The 8,695-nt window shown below is 37.1% G+C and overlaps 1 protein-coding gene across 2 annotated transcripts in view; it reads right to left on the bottom strand.

The window, feature by feature from the left end:
• The window catches only part of Rsbn1 (round spermatid basic protein 1), a 51,765-nt gene that overhangs the window by 41,206 nt on the left and 1,864 nt on the right, over nt 1–8,695 (bottom strand). The window lies entirely within an intron of this gene.

Raw genomic sequence — 8,695 nt, 5'->3', positions numbered from 1 at the left:
CACTTATAAGAAGAAAAACAATAGTATAACTGCCTAAAAGAGAGAGAGAGAGAGAGAGAGAGAGAGAGAGAGAGAGAGAGAGAGAGAGAGAGAAGAAATGAAGGAAGAAAGGAAGGAAATGAAATGGACCTTAAATTAATTGTAATCTCACAAACTTCAATCTGTCTACTAGCTAATTAATCCTGGTTTTCAAATGTAAACTATTTTTCTCAGCTGGGATACAGAAAGCTTGTCTTTCTTTGTATATAAATTTGAGACCATTCATCACCTACTTGCTAATGAGTTTATATGAACAAACAAAATGTGTTCTTAAACTGCAGTGGTGGCAGCTAGCTAATGACCTAAGCATCCACCCCAGCATCAGCTGTTGATTATTACAGTCTGCCACTGTCACTGTATGAAAAGAATGCCAATTGCCTTGCTTTGAGTAAAAAAAACAAAAACATTATTTATAAGTTAATGTCTACAAAGGAAAGAAAGGGAGGGCAATGAAGGCTTCATGATATTCCCATTCCTGGTACAGCGGTTTACTTTCCCCACAGAAAACTCATTCAGGAAGTCTCTTTCTGAGTTATTTCTCCATAATGCAAGAGTTATAACTTACTATCATCAGTTTTACTGTTGGTTTTTTATTACTTATTGTCTTTGTGTGTACGTGCATGGGTGCATCTGTGGAGGTGGGAAGACAGCTCCACCTTTCTGTGTGTTCTAGGGATCCAATTCAAGTCACCAGGCTAGGCCTCCACATCCTTTCCCCACTGAGGGACTTGCTGGCCTGCCATTGTTGGTTTCTTTCCCTGTTTTCTTGTATTGTTTTAGTTCTGCAGTGACAACAAATAAACCTACCCTATCTCTTACATGCTAGGCAGGTGTTCCAGCCCTTACATCATTGGTTCTTAACAAAGAACCAAGGAAAGCTTTTCCATATCAAACTAAAAGCTGACATACAGAAAGCTTGTGGTACTACAGAGAAAGACAGGAACAAATTGTCGTCATCTCTCTTTAAAGGCCATTACCATTAAACTTAAAAATACATGAAAAAGTGCTCAAAATAGCTAACTAACATCATCTACCATCAAATAGCCTAGTTTACTTATATCACACTAGTCTAGTTTTCACTAGTGCAAAAAAATTAGCATAAGGGGAGAGATGTACCTCACTGGTAGGATATACCTCACTGGTAGAGTGCTTGTCTAGCATTCACAAAGTTCTGGGTTCAGTTCCCAGTACTGTCATGTGCACAAGCACACAAATATGCATGCATACACTTGAACTGTATCTTAGGAAATATGGTGCCTTCAATTCCTAAATATCATGGAGATAAGCAAAAGCAATAATTCACATCATATTAATTATTTAAAAAGAGAACTAAAGCATTCTAAAACTTACTTTATGTTTTATTTTTCTTTTTGCTTTGGAGATAGGGCTAATTTTTAAACTCAAGATCCTCTTAACTCAGTCTCCCAGAAGTAATGGAGGAATAAATTATTTTTACTTCTCTTGTGGGTAATTAATAGTTTTATATAAAAACCTGATATAAATGGAAAACCAAAAAGGCACTCCTTTTGAAGCCAAGCTTTTGGGAGTCACTGTTTTTAACATTGTACACACATACTCTGTGTTAAAAAAAAAAAAAAAAAAAATAGCTAGTTAAGTGGAAACCCTGTTCTACCACTTCCTAAAAACTACACTTTTTTTTTTTCATTCTAGGAGTTTTCTTTGAAAAAGGTTCTCTCTATTTACCCTGAACTGGCCTTGAACCTATCAGGTGGCTCAGCCTTGAATTTATGATCCTCTTACCTTTTCCCGCCGGATGCTATCATTACAGAGGTACACAGATACATTCAACCTGAAACATGATGTTTTGTTTTGCTTTGTTTGCTATACAAACTTCCCATACAACCCATAAACCATCCCCATGCCAAAGTCATAACGCACAGTTGTTTCCCCTGAACACACTGACGTCTTCCTCACCCAGCAGTCTCAGTCTAAATTGTGGTTCACTCTTGATACTGTACATTCTTATTTGAACAAATAGAAGTGATATGGGCTCACCATTACAATATTATACAGGGTAGTTTAATCCTAAAAATCCTGTGATCTGACTATTCTGAAGTGCTTCCTGTCCTGATTACTTTCAACCACTGATGTTTTTTATTGTCTCCATGGGTGTGTACATGGTGTACATGGGTGTGTACAGTATACAGCCCTCTTAGACTGGGTTCTTTTTTTATTCCAGCATTAATGCACTTAAGGTTACTCCATTACTTTTCAGAACTCGGTAGTTTGTTTTTAGAGCAGTCTGTTCATTTACCTACTGAAGAACAACTGAGTTGTTTCCAATTTTTTAGCAATTATGACCTAGACTTTTGAAAACCCCGTGCTTCTGAATGATAAAAATGGGGTAAGGGAGACAAAGTATTTCTCTGTAAAAAGGTACAAAATAAATGAAAAATGCATGTAAAGTGTTTGGCATAATCCTAGAATATAACAAATAGTAAATGTTAATTACTATTTTCACTCCCAAATGGTGGAAATCTAAACAAAGAATGTGCTATTTAAGAGCAGGCAAAAGCTCTGTTGGTGAAGCACTTGTTTGCAAAGTATGAGGACCTGAGTTAGTTCGGTCCCCAACATAAAGAAAAAGCCAACCATAGTGGCAAGTGCTTGGAATCCCAATGGGGAGGATCCCTGGAGCTCACTGGCCAGCCAGTTACATAGATGAGCCCCAAGTCCCAGAGACTATCTCAAAAACAAAGCAGAAGGTTCATGAAGAAGAATGACTCCTGAGATAGGCCTCCACAAGCAGACGGACAAGAGCATGAACACATACACACACAGTGCAAGCTCAAGCTGGGCACTTATGTCCCCCAATCCAAAACCCCAGAAGGAATATAAGAGAGTAAGTGGAGTCAAAGCTAGCCTGAGGTAGAGCACAACACCCTACCACAAAACAAAACCAAAAGTGCCCCCCCCCCTCGCCCAAAGCTTCACAATTTAGACTGAAATGACTATCTCATCACTACTGTTTGCCTCTGGACAAACTCAGAAATTCCCTTAAGCCTTTATTTTCTTACCTTAAAATACTAACACCAGTGTTTATCATAAGAGTTATTGCTAGGATTAAACAAAAGAATGAATCTTTCATCACAGGTTTGACACACAAGTCTTTATCTTATTGTAATCATAATTAATAAAAGGGCTGGGTAACTTGCCTTGAAACACTGTCAACAGCTCTGGAATCAGATTAAAACTAGAAATTACTGGCCAAAAGTACAATATAGTACATCACAGTAAAACATAAAGGGGGAGAGAACTGGCTTACGAGATGTCTGTTAGGGTCTGACTCATCTTGTTTTAATACAACAATTCAGTTCAGTAGTCATAAAAATTCTTTCTCACATTAGGTCACAAAGCTAGCAGCTAACAGTCAAAATTCAGACTCATCTAACTCCAAAATTCAGATTCTTCCACTACAATAAAGCACACATTCTTCCTTTCTGTCTCTTCTATAAGCCTCTCTCTCCCTAAACACTCTGGCAGATTATTAACTAAGATTATCAAATTACAATTAATGGACTTCAGATGCTAGCCTATATGAGTTTCCAGGAAAGAAAAGTATTATTGTATTCACAAACATAGTGCCCTTTACAAATTGGTGATCACAAAGACGGCATTATGTTATATCAAAGTTTTCATACCTTAAGGACAAATTTTTTTTCCTTTCTGGTGTATAGAGGAAAACAGTTTCTCAAGCTTCTGATAAATGAAATTAATTCTCAATATAATCACAGTAATTCTCCATTCCTACCACAAAAATCAATCAAGTGTTTCTATCAATACCTTTCTATTTTCTGAGATAGGGCCCTACTACAGCTAGCAATCTCCAGCCTTCCAAATGCTGTGATCTCACAAATATGCCATCACACCCAGTATCTTTTGCATATCACAAAACACTTCCACATGACAGCAGTTAGAAAGAGGTCAGAAGTGAAAAACAGAAAAGCTGACTATGAAGACTCACAGAGAGCAATCCTCTAAGTTTAATGGAGTTAAGAGCTAGGCAAGCATCTTCTGATTCTCTCCTTAATACATACAGATCATAGTTACCAACCAACAACAATTAAAAAGAAAACTATTACTTTTGATGAACTACCTTTGATCTTTGCTTTATGAACAATAACAAAGGAGAGGAAGAAATTAAGATCAAAGGATACAAGTAGCTACTTAGGTAGACTGAAGCATACTGCTTATAAAATATAGCAAACATCTTAAGATTTTTTTATAAACATCAATCAATGACCACAGCAGAAAGAGCAAATTGGACTCTGAGGTGTCTGGTTTTTCTTAAGAGTTTAATATTCAGTTCTACCATTACAAAACTTCAAGCATGTTACCTCAACTCTGAAAATCATTTTACTTCCAATGTTGGAGTAAGTATGTTCATACCAAACTTTTCTTTTACTATTTATGAGCAATGCCAGGTGTCTGAAGTGGTAATATCTGAAATTATCCTATATTTGAATTTGGATTGAGTACTGTTGGGGTGATGTGTAAGAACATGTCTCTTGGCCACGGTCCATGTCTCAAGTCAGAGGTTGCCAACTTTCTCTGTAAAGAACACAGCAGGCATCTCTGCCTCAACTACTCCTAATTTGCTACTATAATGCAAAAAAATACTATATAGACAATATATAAATGAACAGTTGTATTCCAATAAAACTTTTATCTATGGACAGAAAATTTACATATCATATGGTGGTTTTTATGTGTTATGAGGGTTTTCCCATAATCTAAAACATGAAAACCAATCTCACCAACTTTTAAAATAAGAGGCAGGAGAAGAGATTTTTGTTTTATTTTGAGACAAGGTCTCAAAGTCCCAAGCCAGCTTCAAGTGAACATGTGGGAAAGGATGGCCCTGACCCTGACCCTGACCCTCCTTACCTCCACCTCCCAGGTGCTGAGGTTATTATAGCCAGTGCTACCACAGTCAGTTTGGGGCTGTGTTGGGGACTGGACTTGCATTGCTAGACAGGCTCTCTACCAACATAGCTGGCTAGGAACTTGCTATGTAACCCATGCTGGCTTGAAAGCTCCAGTCTCCCTGCCTCCTCCCAGTTGTGCTGGTTAGCTCTGTCATCTTGAAATGCTAGATAGAGCCTGGGAAAAAAGAACCTCAACTGAGAAAATGCCTCCATCAGACTGAAAGTCTGTGGGATATCTTTTTGATTACCAAGGATGTGAGAGGGTCCAGGCAATGCCAAATCTGGGCAGGTGAACCTTGGTGCTGTAAGAAAACAAATAGAATGATCTATAGGAAGCTGGCTAGCACACTCATTTATGATCTGTGCTTCAGTTCCTGCCTTCAGGTTCCTGACTTCCTGTCATGATGGACTGAGACTTGTGAAATCAGTTCTTTCCTTCCTACGCTGCTTTTGGTCATGGTACTTATTACAGTAATAGAAAGCAACCCAGGAGATCAGCTGCAGAAGTGATTTATAAAGGTGCAAGGGCAATTCGATGGAAAGACAATAAGCTTTCAATTAAAGGCAATACAGTGACTATTTACCTAAAGAACACATCCCATAACACAATCTCATACCTGTTTAAACAAACAAAAACAATTGAAATTATAAAGCAAAAAAATTGAAATTATAAGGGGAGAATAACATCCAAAAATGATTCATTAAAGAAAAGACTCAATAAAACATTGCTGGTTTTGTTGTGTGGAAACATCTTGTTAAACTGAGGGAAAAGCAAGCAATAGGGAAAAGCAAACATGAAAGTATTTGCAAACCAAACAATGAATAAAGGAATTGTACCTATCATATACAAATAATTCTCAATAAAAAGTTCTTAAAATATTTTTAAAAAAACAGTATGATTAGAAAATTGGCACCAAAAAAAAAAACAAAAACAAACAAACAAAAAACAACTAACCAAACAAACGAAAAAAAAAAAAAAAAAACACCAAGAAAGAAAATTTTACCAATGACAAGAAAAGTTGGTTAATATTACTAGCCATGAGACCATAAGATTATCAGTTAACAGCTACTGAAACTGCTAAAATAAAAATAGTTACAACATCAGATATTAACAAGAATGTAAAAAAATAAAAGAATGATTAAGCCCCATGGGGAATGTGGAGAGTACACGAGGAAAGGAGCATGGCAGCGTGGTAAATCAAAACCTAACACACACTCATCACACGGCCTAATAAAGACATTTCCCAAAGATGACAATTTGATTCCAAACAAAACTCTCAACAGGAAGCTTTATTTCTAATAGCCCCAAACTAGATACCAAAATTCCTTAAGTCCAAGAATCACTGCATGCTCTTGCTGAGAATACCAGGAGTGGAAGAGAGAGCCACTGACATACACACCACATGGATGGATGGTCTTTAGAAGCTAGCTTATTAGACCACATACGCTAATAAGCTAGCTTCAAAAGACCCCGGATATATAATATTCTCAAATAACAAAACTATAGAGACAGACTGGTGGTTGTTATTGGGTAAAAACAGAAGAGAGGGTAGGGAGAGGGTGCCTAAGGAGACGAAGGGGAAGTCCACGAGAGACGTTTCTGGAGAGTTTTGTGCCTTGTTTACAATGGTGGTTTCACAAATCTACATATGATAAAATGGCACAGAAACACACACACACACACACACACACACACACACACACACGTCAGTTTCCTGGTGTTGGTATTATACAATAGTTATATAAGATATAACCACTGAAGTAAACTGGAAAAGGAAAAAGGCTTCTCTATGTTATTTTCTGTGAATCTATAATTATTACAAAGTAAATCGAAAGTTCCTAAAAATCTTAAAATAAGCAAAAGGACAAAATTCCTTTGTAAATAACAATCTACTTTATTAGAGGTGTTTACAGGACCAAGTACAATAATAAATAAATAAATAAATAAATAAATAAATAAAGCAAGCTAATTTGAACTGCCTCCCATGAGACAAGCACTATTTTAAATGACTTCCATACAACACCCCCACAATCCGTATAACAACCATATGAATGAAATACCTCAACTTCATTTTACAAACAGGAAAACTGGGGTTAAAAAGAGATTAATTTTTTATCTTGATCACACAGTAAGTACTAGAACCAAAATTTACTTCCAGAGCCATGCCTTCTGAACCTGAAGATAATAAAAATAAACATGCTGTGAGATTTTTTTTTTTACAAGTATTGGTCCAACTATTCAAAACGCTTAAACTAAACAATATTAACACAGTTTATTTTATACAGAAATTTCAGTGTGGGTCAGATATCCAGACCACTCCAGCACAGGTTCCTCAAATATACCTGACCAGAGAGCCCGATTTCCCCCAGAATATATACAGTTTGGGTATACAATCCAATTCTTCTAAGCCAGAAGTGAAAAGTGTTCAAATAGCCTGGTTTTAACCCATTTCTCTTTTTCATGTACTGGCAAAAAGCTGTACAGTCCAATGTAGTAGCTATGAGCTGTATGTAACATGTTATAAGTTACAGTGAGATAAAATTTCAGTTTCTCAGTCACACAGTCACATTACAAATCTTTAAGTGTCACATATGGCTACCATATTCGACAACATAGATATAGAATATTTACATCATCTGGGAAAATTCTATTCATCAGCATTACAGAATTGGTTTTGTTTGATTTTAAAAGAACACGGGGCCTGTACAGTCTTCCGGGGTGCACACTGTGAATTACTACATGTGTCAGCACCACCCTCCCCCATAAAGGGGAACCGAGAGACCTCTGATCATTTCTAGTCAGGTTACTGACTGCCTCTGGAATGAGAATTGTCAAGGCAAAGGAGTGGAGAAAAGGAAGCAAGGGAAAGAAAGCCAAGCAGACTGCCCATAGTGATAAAGCTTTAACTAGCACTTAGGCGTCTCAGCTCTATGCCATGGGCACTAGTATCCTCTCCTACCGCACAAATTTAAAGGAAATGATTATTCAAATGTCCCTATAGCTGTGTATGGACACACACCAGGGAGTGTGAGGAATAAGGGTAAAAATATAAGCTACTCCAATATGCAATTATTTTGGAAACTGGCACACCAGTTTGCCACAGTTATACTCCTAAAGATCTGGTGGTATCTGGATACCACCAAAGAAAAATATAGATGCAGTTCTGTCCAGTGGAAAAAAGAAAACCTATTATTTGCACCTAAACATACACACACATACACACACACAAACTGGTTAGCACTGTGACTAAATACATGGAAAAAATCCAAGACACTCAAAATTTTAGAATCAAAGACTAGTTCACTAACATGTTAATAACTGGAATTACCCAGCATTCAAACACATTAGTGTGTTAGTACTTACTGAGGTTACAACTATTAAGTTATAAATATATACAAAGTATAAATACGGCATAACCAAGAGCCTGCTTCATTTCTTCCATAAAGAATATAAGTACGGGCTGGAGAGATAGCTCAGAGGTTAAGAGCACTGACTGTTCTTCTGAAGGTCCTGAGTTCAAATCCCAGCAACCACATGGTGGCTCACAACCATCTGTAAAGAGATCTAATGCCCTCTTCTGGTGTGTCTGAAGACAACTACAGTGTACTTAGATATAATAATAAATAAATATTTAAAAAAAAAAAAGAAGTATGTGGGATATCACCTGCTGAGGGTGGGACCCCAGCCACGGCCCTGCCCAGACTCT

The sequence above is a fragment of the Mus pahari genome, chromosome 4, assembly GCF_900095145.1.
Source record: "Mus pahari chromosome 4, PAHARI_EIJ_v1.1, whole genome shotgun sequence".
NCBI classification, from domain to species: Eukaryota; Metazoa; Chordata; class Mammalia; order Rodentia; family Muridae; genus Mus; species Mus pahari.
The sequence above is the reverse complement of the archived record's forward strand: the minus strand, read 5'-3'. Positions and strand labels throughout refer to the sequence as shown.